Here is a 25,293-nt window from a genome sequence, read left to right as displayed (position 1 = left end):
GTGGTATATCTGAACTGATTTTCTCCAATTTCAACGAACGAACCCTAGTTCTTGGGTCAAATAAATGAGCTTTACCAAATTGCATATCAATCGGATCATAATTTTGCCCTGTACTTTGCACGAAATTTGGCACAATGTACTGAATTAAGCCTAGAATGAGGTGTACAAATTTTCGTGTTAATAGGACAAAAATATACGTGGGGGCTTTATCTAAATCTGAACCGATTTTTTTTAGCACACTAGCACACATCATTCTAGACTCAATTCCTTAGCACACATCTAGACTCAATTCAGTACGGATGAAAATATATATGGGGGCTATATCTAAATCTGAACCGCTTTTCACGAAACATAGCACACATCATTCTAGGCTGAATTCAGTACGATGTGCCAAATTTCGTGCAAATCGAAAGATATTAGGAACTTTGGTGCACCATTTACCTTAAATCGGACGAATATATATATATATAGGAGCTATATCTAAATCTGAACCTATTTTCACGAAATTTCGCACACCTCATAGGCTTAATTAAGTACGTTGTGCCATATATGGGAGCTATTTCTAAATCTGAACCGATTTTTCCCAATTTCAATAGGGTTCGTCCTTGGGCCAAATGACTGAGCTGTGCCAAATTTCATACAATTCGAATAATAAATGCGACCTGTACTTTGTTTACAATTTAACATGGACAGACAGACGGACGGACATGCATAAATCGACTTAGACGTGATTCTATGCATATTCTCAAAAGGAACCATGTGTCTATCTCGTTTCCTTTTGCCTGTTACAAACATATGCACAAAGACAATACCCTGTACCACAGTGTGGTGAAGGGTATAAAAATAATCAATCATTCCATATACGAAGCCAATTTTTACAAAAATTACAATATTTCCAATTTCTATCTACTATCCTTCTTCAAATAAAATTCACCTCAATCACAATTCTTTACACAAACAGTAAAAAATCTCTATTATTTATTTTCCACTAAAGTACATGTAATAAGAAAGGTATAAAACTTAAATACTACGATTACAAAGAAATCCTTTTGAAAAGCTTAATTATACTACGCCTTTTTCATTTTCTTATTAGCGTTGGCCAACTTGGCTTTAAGCGCCTTAACTTCCAACTTATTATCATGCCCATCGGCGGAACGTTTCTTTGCCGCTGACGACGGTGAATCTTCTGTAGGCGGGATAAACTATTTTTGACGTTTCTCTTCTTGTTTCTTCGCAGCCTCAGATCGTTTGGCATTACTCTCCTCCTCTTGCTTGCGTTGTTGTTTCTGTTCTTTGCTAAGGAAATATTCAGCCGAAGCCGAAGAATTGTTTATCGATTTTGCTTTCGGGTTGTGCCGGTGGGAATGGTGTGTATTCCTTCTTTTGTTTCTTAACCTTGGTTTGTTTACGTTTGCTGATATTCTTGTTCTAGAATTTGGGCAGGAAACGCGACCAATCCTCATTGGCCAATTTTGGATATTTTATAAGTTCCCGTTTGATCATGATTGCCTTGGTGTTGTAAATGGGATGCACATTGTTCATGGTATCGATGACAATATCACGAACCTGTTGTAGACCCTTATAGGGACCCAATGTCGAGACCGTGTTACCTTGAACCAAAACATAACAATCAGTTAAAAGTTCAATGGATTTCGAAGTGGCACCACTGGGACCAATTAAACGTTGATGTCTTTTGAAGAATTTTTCTTTCTACCAATCTCGTCCAGTAGCACACGTTTGGCCTGTTCAAAGGGTACACTATGAGCCATTAGCTTAATCATATCACGTGCCTTGATGACAATGTAGGGATCCCAGGTTTTACGTGTTGTCTTCACCACCATACTGCCTTCAATTAAATCCAGTTCAGCTTTCAGATAATATTCAGCAACAGCTTGTTGTACCAATGGCCAGACTTGTTTCAAATACCTCTCACGATATTTCGGGAATAGTGTGGCAAATTAACTCTCCTCCACCAGTCCATTTGGATTATCCACTGGCTTGAAGGCTGGTATTTTCATGGCCCAAGCATTTTCGAAGGGTTCATTTGTTTGCTTAAGCTCCTTTGATTCACTGCCACACCCTAATCGTCACTTCACTTTAAGTACCTTCGTTATTGTCAAGTTTTTCTTCTTCCTCCTTTGTAGCAGTTGGAACGTTTTTAATTTTGATTTGCCATTTGCAAACATCAAAGACATAGAAACGTAAAGACTTGACAAAATGCATTTTGGAAAAATAGTTTATCGAAACATATGTAGGGGGCACCTTTTCCCTCTTATTCGCGTTTTTATTATTTACATGCCTCTGTTATGCCAGAAGCCCCCTACATATGTTTCGATAAACTATTTTTCCAAAATGCATTTTGTCAAGTCTTTACGTTTCTATGTCTTTGATGTTTGCAAATGGCAAATCAAAATTAAAAACGTTTGAAGATTTTTGGTAAGTCTTTGAAGCGAGAATTATAAATGTTCATCTACTTTATAAGATAGCCCGAATTGACTTTCAATCGAATTGATTGTAATTCGGTATTTTGAATTTAGATAGGGTTGCAAATCTTCCCACAAAAAATATCATATAAAAATTTACGACAGCCCCAATATAGCGGTACCGGTATTTTGAGGATTATGGCCCCGTTTTTTATGCAAATTGGCTGTAACTTCGTTCTCGCCGTGTGTCAAATCGTCCTATCAAAAAATTACCATGGCACAACCAACGATATATATAAAAGTACCGATCGATTACATGTACTTTTAATGTCCAGATCATGGTGGCGAGTTAATAAGTTCGGCTCGGCTGAACTTAACGGCGTTTTTACTTGTTTGATTTTAAATGACGATTTCTTATGGATTGGATGTAAACGAAAAAATTGTTTTGTAAAAAAATATGTGCATTTTTTTCTTTGTAGGCTTGTAGCGTAAATTTACATAAATTCCTCGCTGCAGCCATAAAATGAAAAACAAAATATAATTTTTGTCGTTGCTTTTTGTGATTTAATAAATGACATTATCGATATGACTATCCAAATGATGATTAAATGACGATTAATCATTAAACACGTTGGGTATAAATGCTGCAATGGTTTAGCTAATAAATATATTGGCTATTTTTTTCTTTTTGTCACACTAAAACAGAATGTACATTAGAACTTTTTTAAAACCCACTGAATTTTCTAAATCCAGAACAATGTAAATGCCCTCTAAAGTAATTTCATGATAAAGTAGGCGACCTTACATCGAGTTCAGCACTACATTAATTTAAAAAAATGTTCAGCTGAGGAACTCGATCTAAGAACTCATAATTTCGTGTAATTTGTTTCATGAAATCACTTTAGTGTGGCATTCGACTTTACAAGGCATATAAACGGTTCATATTTTGTATATTAATCGGCACTTACAAGGTAATCCTTTGCCAACATACGAATACAATTTTTTCATAAATTTGACTTTGACAACATTCTGCTTTCAAAATGTAAATGGAAATATTCTTCTTCGAAATGTACGCACAACATGTGCTCAGTGGCAAGAAGTATTTTTGTTACAAATTTTGAATTTCATGATCATTATATAATAATATACATATGTATATATGTAATAAGCATAAGTATTTGTAATTTTAAAATGGTTTATCCAAGAAAAAGTACGCGGAACTGTTAGACAATATTATGTTTCAAATATATTAAAAATATGCCACTGGTCGTGCACAAAAGTTTATGGTAATATTTTTTAATTTATTTGAAAATGATAGATGATTTCCAAATTTAAAAAGCGCTGCCAATACCGATATCTTTAATGAAACTACCTTCTATAATTATGCCATGGTTTTAACCTACATTATGGGGATTTATTTGGCATATAACAATTTAAACCCACTTGGTTACGGAATCCGGTACAATGTAAACGTACTATTAAATTTTTGGACTGGTGGTAAATATACAAATTGTTTTATAATAAGTAATGTTAATTTATATATCTTCTTTGCAAATATAAGAAATAAATTTACATAATTTTTATCGTTGCGTTTTGTGATTTTGTAAATATTCTTTTCGATAGAGGGGGTGATTTATCCTCACTAGAAAACTTGAACAATTCCAACAAGATAAATCGATACAGTGCTTCATATTATGAAGCTTTAATGTGTAAATGATTACAGGTTATTAGTCGAAAGTAGTCACAATCGTAAATGGCTACCGGTTAATAAAATCAATTGACCTGCATCAACAATCATTTTGAATTCAAGCAGCAACGATACAATTCAAGCATCAACGGCGTACCTTTCTATTTTGTGCTATTAGCATTTTTTTTTCTTTTTACAAGGTAAGTAAACGTTTTATATTTTATATTATATTTTGTATTGAAAATGTTGACGACATTTTGACGGCTGGTGGTAAACAAACAAATTGTTTTGTAAAAATTATGTCAATTTATAACTTTGCATATGTATATATATATTTGCAAAGTTACAAGCCTACAAAGAGGAGACATACATTTAAAGCAGCCATAAAATAAAAAAATACACAATTTTTGTCGTTGCTTTTTGTGATTTAATCAATTTTCTTTTTGATAGGACGAGATTTATCCTCACTAGAAAACCTGACAAATTCTAACAAGATTAGAAAGATTACATGTCTGGCACATCCATAAAATTGGATTTTTAACTTCGCAGACAAATTAGCGGACCTTTGAAAATTTTTCTTTGAATTTAATCAAGTCAAGCATCAACTATCGGCGTACCATTGGTATTTTGTTCTTTATACAAGGTGAGTAAAATATTTTATATTATTGGCCTCTTCCCGTACTGCAAGAATGTACTATGTTTTACTATTTTTGATGTCATAAAGGAAAAATTCTTATCGTAGTAAAACATTTTACATTCTTTCAGGTTCTGGAACAGACATATATATTATATTTGTATAACTTTGTAAATTTGTCATTCTGTTTGCAACACCTTCAAATATTCTCCAAAGACCCCATAAGGTATATATTCCGTCTGTTAAAATCACGATATCGCTCGCAAGATTAAAGAAAGAACATATATACTACTCCTGGGATGTTTGGTATTGAAAAAGGTTTTTTTTGGGTCCACGATTTGGTAAAGCTGCATATAGCGGTAGCCCCAAATTTTCGGTATTTTTGGAAGTTTGTTCAACCGAATTTGTTTTTGGTTTCTTGTTGGGCCGCAATTATCACTATCAAAAATTATCATAATGGTTCACTCTTTAGACGCCTACGTTGAAAAAACATTAAAAAAAACACGTATATGATGAAAAAATAAATTAATAAATCCACGCCTAAGTTGAAAAAATATAGACCAAAATATTCTCTTCTTACATGACCTCAAGGCTCATATAACAGATCATGTAAGAAGCGAATATTTTCTTCCATTTTGATTGAAATACCCCCGTAATGTAAAATTCGTTGTTTACGCTTTCAAACGATTAATTTAAAATAGAACGCATTTTGACAGCACTGATGAAATCATCTGGTCTTACTGTTTGACCTTATAAATGGGCCTTACATGACCTGTTAAATGGGCTATGTGTCTGACAAACCAAGAGAGTAATCCCCCGCTCTATTCAATTTCAAAGAGATCACACAATTGATAGTAACAGCCTGTGTTTACATAAAGTTGTAGATAAAATATCTGTGTGTAAAAGAATTCTTAAACAAACAAAAACACATTTAATATTTCTATTAAATTACAAAAATAACTTGAATTGCATCCGGATAATATTAAAGCATTTGAAAATCTTTAAGTGTAAACAAAGAAACCCAGCGAAGAAGAAATGCATAAATTTGATGAAAATGCACCGCTCAAAATCAGCAGCAGTGGTGGATGTGCTGGTGCCAATAAATCCAATTCAGCAAATGGAAAACCAAATCCTAACCATCCAACATATTGAACTGTACCGAAAATTTTCCATGAACCCTAAGGCAAAACCTACGCAAAAACGTCACAAGAACTGCTGGATAATGAGGAATTGAATACGTTGTGGTCGATATTGGAAAAATATTGTGCACAAGTGACACCAATGGGTCAGCAATTGATTAGTTACAACGACTACTTGAAAGTTGTGCAAGCTGCCACTGCCAATGTCGCCTGTTTGCCAAAGTGCAATGCCATTCCGGTTACCCCCTATTCAGTTCAGAGTTTCTAAGTTTGTACGGTGGTATAGTCTTTTGATGAATGTCGTACCTTTGATGGTGAATACCTTCCTAGATTTCGTTCTGTGTTTGCATAATCGTCATGAACTACAATCGTTACATTATTTGTTTCGCATATTAGATGTCCAGCACAATGGCTATTTGACTGTCCAAACATTACATTATTTCTTTAGTGGTATTCTTGAACAAATTCGGGCATGTAATGCTGTGGCGGTCAATTTTGAAGATTTAAAATATGAAATATTTGATATGGCAAATCAAAGGATCCGTATAAAATTACGCTGCAAGATTTACTGAATTGGTAAGTGAGAGATGGAACTTTGACAATGATATAGTTATACCCTACACAACTAGGTTGTATAATAGCTTTGTGCGGCCCCAAAAGTTTGTAACGCCGCGAAATATTGGTCCTAGGCCCACCTTTTGGCATATCGATCGTCATATCTCGGCTAGCTGAGTCGATCTAGACATGTGTGTCCGTCCGTCCGTCTGTCTATTATAATTTGTAAACACGATACAGACCACAGTTATGGACCAATCATCACGAAATTTAATATGTATTTCCGGTATTGGCTAAAGAAGACCCCTACTGTTTTTGGTAATGATGGGTTAATGTTTTGGGGTTCAAATGGACCAAAAAGTTTATTTTTGTCTATTTTTCTGGTCGCTCCAGAGGCCACAATTATGACCCAAACATAACGGAATTTTACTCGGAGAAGGGGATATGGTCAACGAATAAGTATAGCTGAATTCATGATGATCGGTCAATATTTAGCGGGTCCAATTGACCTCGACTTATGTGTGAAAAATAACATTTGCATTCTATGGCGTATATATTTACTCCAAAAATATTTTTTCAGCGACTATCTAATGCCTACAATTTGTTAATACTATCTGTTTAATCGACTTCCAGAGGCCTAGAATTGTTTAAGAATATTTTTATAGATTACCGGAGGCATATAATTGTTAAATAATATTTTTCCGCTACTACCAGATACTTTCAATTTTTTAAAAATATTTTTTTATGGACTACAACATTCTAAGAATGTTTTTTTTAGTTCCTTCCAGATATCTACAAATTTGTAAGAATATTTCTCATCGACTACTAGGAGCCTATTAAATTTTTAGGAATATTTTATCAGAGACTACCAGAGACGTCAGTTTTTATACCCTCAGCCTTAAGGCTTATGAGGGTATATACACTTTATTACGACAAAAATGTGCCTCATTGAAATATTGGTTTAAGACCCCATGTTCCTTTGGACCAAATCCGTTTCAGACAATTTGGAGTCGATTTACAAATGCCCGTCCGTCTGTGTGCCTGTCCGGCTGGCTGGTGCGCACGATAACTCTCGAAGGCAGTAACCACTTTCATCCAAACTTTGCACATCGTAATATTTCTTCCAAACTTGAATCAAGTTCAAAGATGGGGAATATCGGTCCACTCCTGGTACCTCCCACACACAAAAAGTCACAATTTTGCTGAATATGAATTTTATAACATCATGCGAAAGGGTTATCCGATTTGAACCAAACTTTGCGCAAGCTAATATTTTAACCAAACTAGTATAATGTGGGAAGATGGGACATATCGGCCCACTTTTCCAGTACCTTCCCCACAAAGGGTCAATATTTTGGAAACTTATAAATCTTATATGAAGCGAACGGAATATCCAAATGCGTCCAAATTTTGTACTTCGCAATTTTTTTAACAATTTTGAAAATTTGTTAATCGAATATCAAGCCTTAACCCGAGATTTAGTGCAATTATTGGGTATATATGTCAGTCATATCTGGTAAGTTTGAAAAATTATAAATTTAAACAAAAAATACTTTTGTATGTTACAAACATATGCACAAAGACATAATACTCTGTACCACAGTGTGGTGTAGGGTATAAAAATATTTTGTCATCATCTACATGCTTCCTGCAATATGTTAATATATTTTTTCAATGTATACCAGATATCTACAATTTGTTTAAGAAATTTTGATCATTGACTACCGGAATCAAGAAAATTTGTCATCGACTTCTTGACAGAACCTTTCGTCCAATATAGGTTCATAAGATTTTTTAAATAGCTAAAATCTATTCATACCATTAAAATTTGGATTTTTTAAGATTTCTAATGGAGGAGGGTACAATCAGTTATACCAGGCCTGCCTCATTGACATTTTACACCCTACACCACACTGTGGTACAGGCTATTATGTCTTTGTGCATTTGTATGTAACATGCAAAAATATACGAGATAGACCCATAGTTACTTTTGAGGATATACGTAGAATCACTTTCTAAGTCGATTTATGCATGTCCGTACGTCCGTCCGTCTGTCCATGTATTATTGTTAACAAAATGCAGGTCGCATTTATGATCCGAATGAGATGAAATTTGGCACAGTTTATTTATTTGGCCCAAGGACGAACCCTATTGAAATTGGTGAAAATCGGTTTAGATTTAGATATAGCTCCCATATATATTTTCGTCCGATTTTACGATAGTGTACCAAGGACCCAATGTTCGTCAGATTGCCTCGTAATTTTGCACAGAGTATCGAATTTTAATATAGAATAACGTGAAATAAATTTTGTTTGTGCGATTTTGCAGAACGGATGAAATTGGGCCTAGAATGACCTGTGTTAAGTTTTGTTGGAATCGGTTCAGATTTCGATATACCTCCCATATATATTTTCGACCGATTTCATCTAAATGGTGCACCACAGACCTAATATTTATCCGATTGCGACAACATTTTGCTCCACGTACCAAATTGAGTATATTATAACATATGTTAAGTTTTGCTGAAATCTATTCAGACTTTATCTAAATCTAAATCCATATATTTTCGCCCGATTATACCTAAAAGGTGTACCAATGCCTAAAAACTTTGTCCGATTACGACGACATTTTGCATAACACTAGTTTTAGCCTTGAATGACGTATGTTAAAAGTTGTTGAAATCGGTTCACATTTAGATATAGCTCCCATATATATTTACGGCCGATTTCTCCTAAGTGGTGCACCACAGAGCCAAGGCGTGGATTTTTTTTTTTAATTTATTCATTATTATTTCATTATTTATTCAAATAATATACAATAAATATACGCCTTCAGTTTGCCATTGAAAATCAGGACCCAGTCGTAATTAGGACCCCATGTGATAAAAATTTAAAAACCATCCTCGAGGGGCCTAAACTAGACTAAGGCCATTTTCTTCAATAAATCCACGCCTCAGTCGATCCTTGAAAAATATTCTTCAATAAATCCACGCCTTGTTTTGTATCAGAAATTTATTTTCATTTCCAGACAAAAAAAAAATTAATAAATAACGCAGGATTTATTTGTTTTACATATATGTATAAATATATACATACATAAATAGGGCGGCCCCTAAACCAAAAAATTACATGTGTTGTGATATCGTTTTAACGGATGGAATTCTTGGTGTGGGCTTCATCTATTGTAGAATAAAATTCAGGAATAAAAAAATCACAACGGCAGCACAATGCCCATTCATATAAAATTTACTTCTATTCCCTACTGGGAACGTTTGAAGCAACAAATCCCATTTCATTGAACTATTGCCGATTACCAGCATTTTGGTAAGATTTGCACATATCGCTGGAAATGTCCTAATCAGAGGAATGACGGTGAAGCTACAGAATTACGAATTTTTAAGATTTTCATTCATGTTTTTAAATTTTATTGTGTAAATGCCAAAAATATATGTTTTTAAAATAAATAAAATTTTTGATATTTTGTGTATTTTGTTTGCATTTTACGACATATCAAACTGACACTAGCTTTGCATACAAAAACAATTTTCTATGTGTTTGTTTTTGTAATATTTTGTCTGGAAAAGTATTTTCTCCCTTACTCTCTCAAATGAAGTTACTGAGTAAATATTACTGGAAAAGTACCCAGACATACCTATTCTATACGAACTTATTCGAGTGCCTTACGACCAAACTCATTGGATTTGAAATATGTGTCATTTAATTTTGCTTTGAATCGAAATACATTTTTCTGCAATACTATTTTCAAGTACCAACTGAAGGCGTAGATTTTTTAAAGAATAATTTCAAGAGCTAACTGAAGGCGTGGATTTATTAACTAATATGTTCCAAGGACCAACTAAGGCTTGTACTTTTATGAATATTTACCGAGGACCAACTAAGGCTTGTATTCTTTTATGAATATTTTCCAGGGACAAACTGAGGCGTGTATTTTTTAAAGAATAATTTCAAGGACTAGCAGAAGGCGTGGATATATTAACGAATAAGTTTCAAGAACCAACACTTAATTTATTTAATATTTATTCAAGCATCAACAGAAACCGAACATTTTTAAAGAATAGTTTTCAAGGACAAACTGAAAGCGTATCTTTTTTTAACGAATATTTTTCAAGGATCAACTGAGGCGAGTATTTTTTAAAAATATTTTTCAAGCATTAACGTAAATTTTTTATGAATTTTTTAAAAATTATTATTTAATGCTTGTATTTTTTAATGATTTCAAGATTTAAAAATATTTGTAAGAATCCTTCGACAAATATTGTGTAATAAATCCTTGCCTTCAGTTGGTCCTTGAAAAATATTCTTATATAAATCCTCGCCTTCAGTTGGTCCTTGAAAATATTCTTATATAAATCCTCGTCTTCAGTTAGTCCCTGAAAATAATTTTTAATAAATCCACGCCCTTGAAAATATTATTTAATAAATCCACGTCCTTGAAAATATTATTTAATAAATCTACGCCCTTGAAAATATTATTTAATAAATCCACGTCTTTGAAAATATTCTTCAATAAATCCACGTCCTTGAAAACATTTTTTTAAAAAAATCAACGGCTTCTGTTGATGTTTGCTTCTTAAATTTTTAAAAAAGTTCACGCCTTCTGTTGATGCTTGATTTGTATACCTTACACCACACTGTGGTACAGGGTATTATGTCTTTGTGCATTTGTAAGTAACATGCACAAATAGACGAGATAGACCCATAGGTGCTTTTACAGATTTACTTAGAATCACGTTTTAAGTCGATTTATGCATGTCCGTCCGTCTGTCCATGTATTATTGTGAACTGATGCAGGTCGCATTTATTGTCCGAATGAGTTGAAATTTGGCGAGCCTGCTTATTTGGCCCAAGGACGAACCCTATTGAAATTGATAGTATACCAAAGATCCAATGTTTTTCCGATTGCGACGCAATTTTTCACAGCGAATCAAATTTTAATCTAGAATGACGTGAATTATTTTCTTTTGAAATCGGTTCAGATTTAGATATAGCTCCCATATATATTTTCGGACGATTTTATCTAAACGGTGCACCACATACCCAATATTTAACATATGTTAAGTTTTGTTGAAATCGGTTCAGATTTAGATATAGCTCCCATATATATTTTCGCCCGATTTTAACTAAATGGTGCACCACATACCCAATATTTATCGGATGGTCCAAAATATCCAAAAAATTTGTCCGATTGCGAGGAAATTTTGTATAACCCACTAGATTGAGCCTTGAATAACGTATGTTAAAAGTTGTTAAAATCGGTTCAAATTTGGATATAGCTCCCATATATATTTCGCCCGATTTCATCTAAATGGTGCACCACACCCCAATATTTATCCAATTGCGACAAAATTTTGCTCAACGTACCAAATTGAGTATATTTTAACATATGTTAAGTTTTGTTGACATCGGTTCAGATTTAGATATAGCTCTCATATCTATTTTCGGCCGATTTCATCTATATAGTGCACGAAAACCCAATGTGTGTCAGATTGCAACGACATTTTGCACAGGCTACTGAATTTAGTCCAAATTGCATTAAGTTTAGTTTGTTTTTAGTTTATGTTTTTATTTGAGTTTATGTTGTTCCAATAGCACCTCCTGCATATACACAGAGTGGTGTAGGGTATCATATAGTCAGGCCCGTCCGACTTTCGTCCTTTCCTTACTGGTTTTATTTAAAAAAAGATTTTTTTAAATATTTTTTGATACGTATATTTTTTTAAGAAGATTTTTCAAGGAATACGTAAAAATATTTGTGAAAAAATATTTTTCAAGCATCAACGTAGATTTTTTAAGAATTTTTTAAAAACTATTTTTTGATGCTAGAATTTTTTAAAGATTTCAAGAATTAAAAATATTTATAAGAATCCTTCGACAAATGTTGTGTAATAAATCCTCGCCTTCAGTTGGCCTTGAAAAATATTCTTATATAAACCCTCGCCTTCAGTTAGTCCTTGAAAATAATTTTTAATAAATCCACGTCCTTGAAAATAGTTTTTAATAAATCCACGCCCTTGAAAACCATTTTTAATAAATCCACGTCCTTGAAAATATTATTTAATAAATCCACGCTCTTGAACATATTATTTAATAAATCCACGTCTTTGAAAATATTTTTGCTTCTTAAATTTTTAAAAAAAAGTTCACGCTTGATTTTTTTATTAAAAAAAAAGGATTTTTTTCAATATTGTTTGATGCGTATATTTTTTTAAGAAGATTTTTCAAGGAATACGTAAAAATATTTGTGAAAAAATCTTGTAAAAATATTCCTAAAGAAATGCACGACTTTTGTTGATGCTTGAACAAATATTCTCAAAAAAACATCTATTTTGTTGATGCTTGAACAAATATTCTTAAAAAAAATCCAAGTCAATGGATTTATTAAATATTTTTTAAGGACAAGGAGAAGGCTTGGATTTATTAAACTACTTTTCAAGAACCAATACAAAGGATGGATTGTTTTAAAAATATATTATAAAATATATAAAACCAACACAAGGCGTAGGTTTTTTTAAAATAATTTTCAAAAACAACACAAGACGTGGATTCTTTAAAAAAATTTTCAAGCATCGACAGAAGGCGAAAATTTTTAAAGAATATGTTTTCAAGCATCAGGAGAAGCCGAAAATCAACCTAAAACATAAATTTTTTGAAAATATTTTAGTTTGGTTCTCACATCAATATTAACAGCATTATTATCGCTTTTCGATTATATTTTTATTTTTTGTTTTATATAGTATGTTTTCATTAGTGTCATATAATTATGGCGAGTTTTGTGTCGTAGACACAAAAAAAACCAAACCATTTGACGGGGACGGATATATTTTTAAATACAAAGGCGGATCCTATCTGGGAACGATAATAGCAAAAAGCGGTAAATTAATGTAAGAGGTGTATTTAAAGTTATATTGACAGTTTCATTTCCTAGACAACAAGGAAGAACTTTCTAATTTAAAGAATATAAAAGAAGACGAAGCCAAAGGCAAGAAACACAGCCAAAACAAAAGAATACTTATTCATCACAAGCGATGGAAACTGTAAGGGATTCTATACAAATATGTCATCGTCCATAAATAATGAAATGTTACAAAGGTAAGTTAGTATATATATTTTTACAAGAACCTGCACAATTTTTCAGTTAAAATAAATTATATTCGATTTAGTTATAAATTTGCACGAATTGGTATAGATATGCAATAAGTTTAGATCAAATTGGTTCATATATAGATTCCAAATATGTGTAGTTCTTCTCTTGTTTAATACATATAAGAGATATTTGAAAAGAAAAGAAGTAGTTTTTATTTACCTTCTTATTCTAAATAAAATAATCAAACAAGAACCACCTGATTATAAAACCTTACTTGGAATATGTTATATAACCCATATCTATGCCTACCCATGATGTAACTGTTGTTGCGTAGTTTTATTAACATTTTCATTGTTTACAGCCTAAAAACTTTAGCTTGGTTGCTTACGACACTGATGATTATTTTGTTATTAACTCAAAAACTATAACACAACTCCAAGGCAGTGATTGTGTTGTGAAATATAGAGGTGGTTTTTATTCTGCAAAACTAATTGCATCTTATGGTGAGTTCGTCAATCAATATATGGATTTTGTATATTACTTTTAAAAATAAGACATATACACTATTGAACAAAAACATATATTGCTTCCCAAACAGTTATTTAGCGTAGACATATTCGACACAATGATGATAATTTTAATTCACAACTAATCATTTTACTATATTTGGAAGTACCATGACGTTATCGTTTTGGAATTTAATTTACACTACACATGTTTTACATACACATATGATTACTTCAAAATATAAATACAAGGTGTCTGAGATTGTCATTAATATACAGAAAAATGATAAAACATTTATAAATTTATATATAATTTTCCACATTTCATAATATAAATTTGTTATGAAGAAAACACTACTTTGAAAATAATTTTTTAATTGCATACTAGCGCATAACCCTTTTGTTGTTATTGACGATCTTAAACATTTAAAGTATTTGAATATCTGATGTAAACAAATTATATACGAGCAAAATAAAAAAAAGTTTTTCTATAGATGACAAAAAGAAACTTCTGGAATTAAAGCGAATGAAAAGAAGACAAAGTCACTCAAAACATGTAGACCAAAAGCCTACATATGAAGTAAATAAATGTATACCAAATTCTACAACAAATGTCCAGAAGAGTTCAGAACCAGAAATTATAAATGACAATTCAATGGAACTACAAAATAAAAACCATCACGAAACATCGGGAGAAGATTCAAATTATTCATCATATGTAAGAAATCACGAAATAATATATAATTCTGGTAGTGAATGTTCTTTAAATGCTTTTGACGTAAGTTTGGCAAAAAAACAAGGGCATCTTAAGAACTCTACAGTCTTACAAAAAAGCACGATGAACTCGAAAGATTATAATCCCTCTAAAAGTAACAAAAATGACACACTACTAGACGAATCGGAGCCTGTTATAACGAAAGTGACTGGTATTGAAATTCCTTCATCTGAAAATCATTCCAAACAAAGTGATCATATATTGTCGGACACTTCAGAGTCAACGTGGGATGAAACTTCATCAAGTGGCGAATCTGTTTCTTTTAAAAATGCAGTGCTTAAAACCCAACGACTAAAAAATTCTACTGCTATTAAATCATCAGGTAATAGAAGTACGTTGGCTACAGAAAGTTTTGATTCCTCTATGCCATATAATGACAAATCTGTGTCAGAATACCTACCGGATTCATCTTTACAAAATACAACAGTAAATACAAGTTCCATTGTAGAAGTTAACACCGCTCCAATTCAGATAGATTCGTTAAGAGTTCCGTTTTCAAAATCAAAACTAAAAAGACATTTTTGCATGTATTGCAAAACATTGCAGTGCAAAATTGCTCGACATTTATTCTTAAAACATAAAACGAAAATCTAGTTAAACAAGCAATGGCACTTCCCAAATTGAGCAAAGAACGTTTAAAATTAATTGAAGACATTCGAAAACAAGGAGATTTCATACACAATACATGCAGTGATCAGAACACTGGTATTTTAATTGTATCTAGACGACAACAACAAAAAACAAACCGAAAAGCCGACGACTATATATGCTGTCCAAAATGTAAAGGATTTTATACAAAATTTGCATCACGACAACACAGTAGGAAATGTGTTCAAAAACACAACTCCAGATCAAATTTTATTGAAGGGCGAAAATTAACTCAATATATACACCATGTTGCGAGTCCTGCAATGAAAACAACGATATTTCCTGTTCTCCGAAATGATAACATAACCAAAGCAATACGTTTCGACGAATTAATTATCCGATATGGTAACAGATTATCCGAAAAACTTTCTCAAAGTCACCACCATGATCAAATCCGAGCAAACATGCGCCTTTTGGGTAGATTTAAAATAGAATTTATGAAAATTGTGCCGGAGATATCCGAATTGAAAGATATATTCAAACCATATTTGTTCGATAATGCTATTGAGGCACTTCGAAAAACAGCAAAGTGGACCTTTGATAAAGGATTCGCAACGCCAGCTGTTGCCACATCCTTGTCATCTTTAATAAAAAATGCGCACGGATACAACGAAATGAATTTATTAAATGTCAAAATGAAGATTCTAAATGTAACTTAGACAATTTTATTTCTCTTTGGGTAGAGGAAACACCCGTACAAATCAACAAAAAAGCTCTGGAAGATCTCGAAAATCGGAAAAGGACAAAAACTAATGACTTGCCAAGTAAAAACGATATCAAAATTTGTATGATTATTTAAGAACTATAATGCTTGATTCCTTCGCCGAATTATGCTTAAACTACAATTTCATTTCCTGGAAAAAACTTTTGGAATCTACATTAATATTTATCCAAGTATTCAATCGACGAAGAGCTGGGGAAATTGAAAGGTTAACAATTGAAAACTTTAATAAAAAGGAACAAATAACTGATTGTGTAGAAGCTGGCATGTTGGAAAATATCTCTAAACAATCCATTAATTTCGCCAAACAATTCGTTCGAATCACGTTACGGGGAAAGTTAGGAAGAACCGTGAGCGTTTTGCTCGACCCACTGTGTATTAAGTCCATTAACATTATTCTTAAATTCAGAGAAAAGGCTGGCATTTCCAAGACAAATCCATATATATTTAGTGCGCCTGGTAAGTCCAGCTTAGCAAAAAGTTACTGCAGAGCATGTCCTTTGCTGAGAAAATTTGCATCAGAGTGTGGAGCATTGATTCCCGATACACTTAGAGGCACAAAACTGCGAAAAACACATAGCAACATATACCTCATTGCTGAACGTGCAAGAATCGACGGTTGATAGACTTGCTAACTTTTTAGGCCACCACAAAGACATCCACAAAAGCATATATAGGGTACCGGTGCCAGTAGCCGAAATTACAAGCGTGTCAAAAATTTTATTATCGGCTGCTGGGTGCAATTTGCAAAATAGTATCGAAACTAGTAATTCTAATAGAAATATAGTTTCTGATAACGAAGGGAGTATGCAATATGAAGGTTTGGAGGAAAACTCTGAAGATTCAGAAACAGATATGGTAAAACCGAAGAGACGTAGTAGTAAGTAAAAATTGTAGAAACTATAATTCTTAATATTTTTGATTACTTAGCTGTATTTTAACCAACTTAGTACTACACAAATAACAATATTTTCAATATTTTAGCATCCCCTTTCGGACGGACAATACGCAAGAGGTGGAGCAGTGCTGAAATTGATTCCGTTAAAGAAACATTTGGAGATATTTTGGCCTTGGAGAAGTTGCCTTCCATAAAGCAATGTGCAGCAGCTATAGAAAAAAATATCTGCCTATGTAAAAGAACACCGGCTCAATTAAAAACATGGATAGACAACCAGCGAAAAAAAGTTGCCGTTCGAGGAAATTAAACAATTTGGTAACAAGTTTTAGTATTAATTTATAATCTGTTTCTAACAGCTTGTTTTTCAGATTTCCCCACTTTCAACACACAGTCACCGCCACAACATTCCACGGACCCAGTGTTTCTTACTTTTTTTAGTGATATAAGCTTTTCATGCATATGAAATACTCTTGCCCATGTATGGGATATGTTCACACACACGCACACACAATTACAATAATTTTATTTCAAAATATTTTTATCATGTTTTATTAATTCTATGAATGCTGTAAAATTTTTATTGACGATTAATTTAAATTTAAAGCCTATTCTTAATAAGTATTGAAAACGTGTTTTTTTATGAATAAAAATATTCATTATTAATTTATTTTGGCTTATGTTATTATTATAGTACTTATATATATTTTTTATAAAATACATCTTTAGCCGTTTTCGTGTACTCATTTCATTTAATTTGTCATTTCTTAATTCACTTCATGGTAATATAAAACCGACCGAAAACTTATAATAACTAAATACAGTACCCAAAAAATACTTACTTATTTACAATAACTTAAAGAAATTAATACTTATGAGCACTAAATGGTACTATATTTGGTACAATTTGATTTTTAGGTGAACTAATAGAGCTAGAATCATTAAATTTGGTGTCAGGATCACTGTTGAGGTGTAAGCTTGAGATATGTAAAAGATTTAGAAATTTGTATTAATGTGTACTAAATTTGGTACAATTTGAATTATGAGTGAACCGATAGAGTTGAAATTCTGAAACTTGAATTTGGGATCACTGTGGGGTTGGGTATGTAAGAAGTTTTAGAATTTTGTACTAAGTGTACCAAATTTGGTACAATTTAAATTGAGAGTGAAGCGATAGAGTTGGAATGTTGAAATTTTGAGGTGTAGGATTGGGGTATGTAGGAAGGTTTGGAAATTGGTACTACTATGTACTAAATTTAGTACAATTTGATTTGTGGGTGAACAGATAGAGTTGGAATCCTGAAATTTTGATTAGGAACACTGTGGAGGTGTATTATTGGGGTATGTAGGAAGGTTTAGAAGTTGGTACTACTGTGTTCTAAATTTGGTACAATTTGAATTGTGGGTGAACATATAGATTTGGAATCAGAAACCTGGATTTTGTTTCACTGTGGAGGTGTAGGATTGGGGTATGTAGAAAGTTTTGGAAATTGGTACTACTGTGTACTAAATTTGGTACAATTTGAATTGTGGGTGAACCGATATAGCTGGAATCCTGAAACTTGGATTTAAGATCACTGTGGAGTGTAGGATTGGAGTATGTAGGAAGTTTTGGAAATTGGTACTACTGTGTTCTACATTTTGTACAATTTGAATGGTGGGTGAACAGAACAGAGTTGGAATCCTGAAATTTTGATTTAGGAACACCGTGGGGGTTTAGGATTGGGGTATGTAGGAAGGTTTGGAAATTGGTACTACTGTGTACTAAATTTGGTACAATTTGAATTGTGGGTGAACCTATAGAGTTGGAATCAGAAACATGGATTTTGGGTCACTGTGGAGGTGTAGGATTGGGGTATGTAGGAAATTTTGGAAATTGGTACTATTGTGTAGTAAATTTGGTACAATTTGAATTGTGGGTGAACCAATAGATTTGAAATTCTCAAATTTGGAATCATTGTGGGGGTGTAGGATCGGGGTATGCAGGAAGTTTGTTGGATGGTTGCGGAGTACTAAATGGTACTCAAATTCATTTTATGGTAGATATTAATGTGCAGATTTATTTGTTTTTCTGACATATGCAGTATTTTGTGAAAATAACATAATATGTTAATATATGTTTAAATTATTCCCACATTCGCTAACGAAGTAACAGGTATATGCTATATATGATATATGTAATGAATTCGGAAATTCGTACTAGAATGGTACAAAAAGTACTAATAAGATAACATTTGTATTTGGCGAACCGGTAAAGGTAGAACTCTTAAATTTTAAATGAGGGTCACTGATGGAGTGTAAAATATATATAGCAAAGAGTTTTTTGGACATTCGAACTATAAGTATGCGAAAAGTTCTAAATTTGGTACAATTTCGTAGCATGTGAATGAATTGAGCTAAAAATTTGAAATGCGAATTAGGGTTGAGATGTAGGGTCTATTTAAAGAGATTGTTTTGAAAGAGTGACTCATGGGTACGAAAAGTAATATATTTGGTACAAATTTTTTTCGGAGGAACAAATCGAGCTGGAATCCTGAAATTTGAAATTAACATTACCGTCGGATTGAGATTTGTACGTAATTTGGAATTGTTTACTTATGTGTACGAAAAGTACTAAATCGGACTATAATTGGTACAATTTAGATTTGGGTGAACCGATAAAGCGGGAACAATGAAAATTGGAGTCAGGATCATTGCAGAGGTGTAGGATTAGGTTCAGGATTCGGTTTAAGAAATTAATACTTTTGGCTACTAAGGAGGAGGTGTAAGATTGAGATATGTAGGAAATTTTAGAAATTTGTACTAATGTGTACTTAATTTGGTACAATTTAAATTGTGGGTGAACCGATAGAGGGAATCCTGAAACTTGGATTCAGGATCACTGTGGGTGTGTAAGATTAAGATATGTGGGAAGTTTTAGAAATTTGTACTACTGTGCACTAAATGTGGTACAATTGGAATTGTGGGTGAACCGATAGAGTTTGAATCCTGAAACATGGATTAAGGATCACTGTGGCGGTGTTGGTTTGGTTAAGTAGGATGTTTTGGAAATTCGTACTACTGTGTGCTAAATTTAGTACAATTTGAATTGTGGGTCAACCGATAAAGTTGGAATCCTGAAACTTGTATTAAGGATGACTGTGGGGGTGTAGGATTTGGGCATGTAAGAAGTTTTGCAAATTGGTACAACTATGTACTAAATTTGGTACAATTTGAATCGTGGGTGAACCAATAGAGTTGGAATCCTGAAACTTGGATTTAGGATCACTGTGGGGTGTATGTTTGGGTTAAGTGGGTTGGGTTCGTACTACTGTGTACTAAATTTGATACTGTTTGTATTTGGTTGAACCGATAAGACTGGTATCCTGAAATTGGGGAAATAAGCTTTTCAATGGATTATATGAAGTATATAGTAAGGGAAAGCAATGGAAATGAAATCGATTATATTATTTCTGTTGGGTGGTTGAGGTGGGTACTTATGGAATTTTATATGAATGTGTATTAAATGTCGTTTAAAAACGACAACTTATTGAACTTTGTATACACACGTGGTGTTGTGTGATTATTGTGAACCCCCGATGCAACGAAAACACAATGTAAATAGTGAAAAACCGCGAAAAAGCCTTTCAATTTATAAACGTAAGAAGGGAATATATATTCACTACTTATTTCAATCAACTTAATAAAAATCTGGATACTATAAAGAGACTTTGAAGACCGCGAAAAGAAAATCAAAGTCCCTTCATATATTTCGATTTGCACGAAATTTGGCACCGGGTAGTGAATTAGGTCCAGAATGATATGTGCTAAGTTTCGAGAAAATCGATTCAGATTTTATATAGCTCTCATATATAGTTTTGTCAGATTTTATGTAAAAGGTGCACCAAAGCCCCCCATTCTCGGTGTCATATTTTTTGTTATTCCGATCTACTCTTGAAGATATAGCCGATTAATTGAGTCAGCATCAAGTGACGGCAATAGTGATTCTTAAACGCATTTCTCGAATCCTAATAATCCAATCGGTTTATAAATGTCAAAAATGTTGTTGTAATGTTGAACCAAAAAATTAAAAAACAAAATTATAAATGAAAATATATTCACTACTTATTTCAATCAACTTAATAAAACTCTGGATACTATAAAGAGACTTTGAAGACCGCGAAAAGAAAATCAAAGTCCCTTCATATATTTCGATTTGAACGAAATTTGGCACCGGGTAGTGAATTAGGTCCAGAATGATATGTGCTAAGTTTCGAGAAAATCGATTCAGATTTTATATAGCTCTCATATATAGTTTGTCAGATTTTATGTAAAAGGTGCACCAAAGGCCCCCATTCTCGGTGTCATATTTTTTGTTATTCCGATCTACTCTTGAAGATATAGCCGATTAATTGAGTCAGCATCAAGTGACGGCAATAGTGATTCTTAAACGCATTTCTCGAATCCTAATAATCCAATCGGTTTTTTAGTACCCAATTAATAATAATAAAACATTTTTTATATTTTTTTGTTGTTGTATAATTAATTTATTTATTGCCATAAACTTAATAATTTTGTGTTTTTATTTTTTTGGGAAGATTTTTTTTGAGGCGGAAATAAAAATTTTGAAGTGACGGAGGATATTTAGCCATAAGTAAAAAAAAAATAGATTAAAAACAAGTGAGCCGAGCAGTATAGTCGAACGGGGCCGACCATATGATACCCTACACAACTTCAACGAAAATTTGAATTCCTGTAGTTCTATATTCTGAGCTTGAGCAATATTTCGCAATATTTGCACCCTCTTGGCCGACTAGAGGTAAACAAATATTCAGTACAGCCCTTCTAAGTGCTTGTCTAGATTCCCTTCACCGTGGGTTGTGTTGTGCTATTCGGCCTGTGGCCTACAAATCGACTCGTAAAAACACAAAAAATAAGTTTTTGGTCCACTTCAGCCCAAAATTATTATCTGATCATCACCGAAAATTAAAGGCGTTGTCCTTGACCATAACTGCAACCTCATGGAGCATTTCAAAGCGATCACCCCTATATTCCGCCCTCCAGTGTGGTAATGGTTTACTAAATAATATTTGAATACCTAAGCACCTGTTAATAATTAAGTGTAACTCCCGCATCCGAGCTATATCTAAATCTGAACCGATTTTCACGAAACTTAGCGTACATCATTCTAGTCTTAATTCAGTGCGCTGTGCCAAATTTCATGCAAATCGAAAGGTATATAGGAACTTTGGTGCCCCATTTACATAGAATCGGACGAAACTATATATGGGAGATTTATCTAAATCTGAACCGATTTTCACGAAACTTAGCACACATCATTCTGGACCTAATTCAGTACTATATGCCTACTATATACTATATATAAATTTCGTGCAAATGGAATGATATATAGGGACTTTGGTGCACCATTTACCTTAAATCGGACGAAACTATATATGGGACCTATATCTAAATCTGGACCGATTTTCTCAAAACTTGGCAGACATCACTCTAGGCTCACTTCAGTACGTTATGCCAAATTTCGTGCAAATCGAAGGATATATAGGGATTTTGGTACACCATTTACATGAAATCGGACGAAACTATATATGGGAGCTATATCTAAATCTGGACCGATTTTTCCCAATTTCAATAGGGTTTGTTTTTGGACCAAATAAGTGACTTGTGCCAAATATCATCCAAATCGGATCATAAATGCGACCTGTACTTTGTTTACAATTTAACATCTACAGAAGGACGGACGGACATGCATAAATCGACTCAGAAAGTGATCCATGCCTATCCTCAAAAGGAACCATGTGTCTATCTCCTTTCCTTTTGTCTGTTACAAACATATGCACAAAGACATAATACCCTGTACCACAGTGTGGTGAAGGGTATAATAAATAGGGGATGTTTTTCTGTATTCATACACAAGAGAAAAACTTGTGAATTTGCAAACAAATTTTTTGATTATTTCTCAACATTTATTTTAATAATATATCAAAATAAAGTTCTCCGATTTATACAAAAACTAAAGAACATTAATTAATTCACACAAATATATAACAAAAAACCAGTAAGGAAAGTAGTAAAGTCGGACGGGTCCGACTTTATGATACCCTTCACCACTATGGGTATATTAAACAGGACTATTAACATGAAATTGGATGAAATAAAATATGTGATATTTATCTAAATGTGACTCTACCTAGATCTATCCATAAAGTATGTAAATCGACTTCAAACAAATATAAATAGGTCATCCGTTGGGCTATGTCTGTACTTCTACAAAACGCAACTACGTAATTCTATGCTCAATTTTGTACGTTGTGCAAAATTTGATGTCAATTTACTTGAAATCGGTCGAAAATATATATATGGAAGCTCTATCCAAATATTAAGCGATTTCAAACAAATTTGTCACAGGTTAGGTTATACTAATTTCAGAACGTTTTGTTCCTATCAGCCTATTGGTTCCTTGGTGCATCAATTACTTAAAATCAATATATAATAAAAGGGAACTATATCTAAATCTGGACCGATTTTCATGAAACAAGGCAGACATCACTCTAGGCTCAATTCAGTACGTTATGCCAAATTTTGTGCAAATCGAATGATATATAGGGACTTTGGGGCACCATTTACATGAAATCGGACGAAACTATATATGGAAGCTATCTCTAAATCTGGACCGATTTTCTCGAAACTTGGCAGACATCACTCTAGGCTTAATTCAGAACGATATGCCAAATTTCGTGCAAATCGAAAGATATATAGGGACTTTGGGGCACCATTTACATGAAATCGGACGAAACTATATATGGGAGGTATAGCTAAATCTGAACCGATTTTCTCAAAACTTGGCAGACATCACTCTAGGCTCAATTCAGTACGTTGTGCCAAATTTCGTGCAAATCGAAAGATATATAGGGACTTTGGGGCACCATTTACATGAAATCGGACGAAACTATATATGGGAGGTATATCTAAATCTGAACCGATTTTCTCAAAACTTGGCAGACACCACTCTAGGCTCACTTCAGTACGTTATGCCAAATTTCGTGCAAATCGAAGTATATATAGGGATTTTGGTACACCATTTACATGAAATCGGACGAAACTATATATGGGAGCTATATCTAAATCTGGACCGATTTCACGAAACTTGGCAGACATCATTCTAGACCTAAATGATTAGGCTGTACCAAATTTCGTGCAAATCGAAAGATATATAGGGACCGTTTACATTAAATCGGTTAAATATATATATGGGAGCTATATCTAAATCTGAACCGATTTTTCCCAATTTCAATAGGGTTCGTCCTTGGGCCAAATAAGTGACTTATGCCAAATTTCATCCAATTCGGATCATAAATGCGACCTGTACTTTGTTTACAATTTAACATGGACAGACAGACGGACGGACATGCATAAATCGACTCAGAAAGTGATTCTATGCATATTCTCAAAAGGAACCATGGGTCTATCTCGATTATTTTTGCCTGTTACAAACATATGCACAAAGACATAATACCCTGTACCACAGTGTGGTGAAGGGTATAATAAAGACTCAAGAGTATGGTTTTAGTTTGAAAACGCATACGTTTGGTATTTTTTATAAAACCATTAGTGAGAAGATTTTTTCCAACTGTCGGACATGGCAACGCATTCCATATAAGTTGAATTTGTACAGCCACAGTAGCATTATAGTCAATGGACTTTTATATAACACCACCACCACCAGTACTTTGTGGTGAATCATTGGAATCTACATTGATTTTATGCAGCTTTAAGGTAGGGACTTTTTTCAATAAATGGTGTTCCGAGTGCATACCACCATCGTCGAGTGAGTTTTCCATTTCCAAAGTATTTGAAATTGTCGCATCATCCCGCAAAGCTAGGGAACAACCACGTTTTTGCTGTGAACTTTCTGAACATTCGGAGGATTTTCTCTTCAAATATGTATATTCATTAATGGTGGGTGGTGGCGCTGGACAAATTTTGTCCGGGTACTCTGGATGACAACCGTAGTCAACACCTCTCAACCAATTATCGGCTGAAAACGTTTCACAAACGTTTCCATTGAGATTTTCACCATGTCCTTGCGGCAGTGACATATTGAAGCTCTTTTGCCATATTCAATCCAACGTTTCAATGCAAAATTTGTAGATTCGGTTCCATTGAAGCCATGATTAAAACCAGCGTGATAACGGAAGGAAAGGTT

General features: G+C 33.3%; 2 long non-coding RNA genes and 1 pseudogene across 2 annotated transcripts; 2 read left to right on the top strand and 1 right to left on the bottom strand.

Moving 5' to 3' along the window:
- Positions 1-939: 939 nt before the first annotated feature.
- On the bottom strand, positions 940-2,087 carry LOC131805622 (KRR1 small subunit processome component homolog; annotated as a pseudogene).
- Positions 2,088-4,004: 1,917 nt separating this feature from the next.
- LOC131805635 (uncharacterized) lies at positions 4,005-13,498 on the top strand. Its single transcript, XR_009343730.1, has 4 exons — positions 4,005-4,310; positions 4,561-4,753; positions 13,193-13,329; positions 13,384-13,498. It is a non-coding gene; the product is annotated as an uncharacterized LOC131805635 (long non-coding RNA).
- Positions 13,499-13,912: 414 nt separating this feature from the next.
- Positions 13,913-17,691, top strand: LOC131805634 (uncharacterized). The gene is made up of 3 exons (XR_009343729.1): positions 13,913-14,045; positions 17,177-17,405; positions 17,459-17,691. It is a non-coding gene; the product is annotated as an uncharacterized LOC131805634 (long non-coding RNA).
- Positions 17,692-25,293: the final 7,602 nt, after the last annotated feature.

The sequence above is a fragment of the Musca domestica genome, unplaced genomic scaffold (genome assembly GCF_030504385.1).
Source record: "Musca domestica strain aabys unplaced genomic scaffold, Musca_domestica.polishedcontigs.V.1.1 59, whole genome shotgun sequence".
NCBI lineage: Eukaryota > Metazoa > Arthropoda > Insecta > Diptera > Muscidae > Musca > Musca domestica.
Note: the sequence above shows the minus strand (reverse complement) of the source record. Positions and strands in the feature narration are given on the sequence as shown.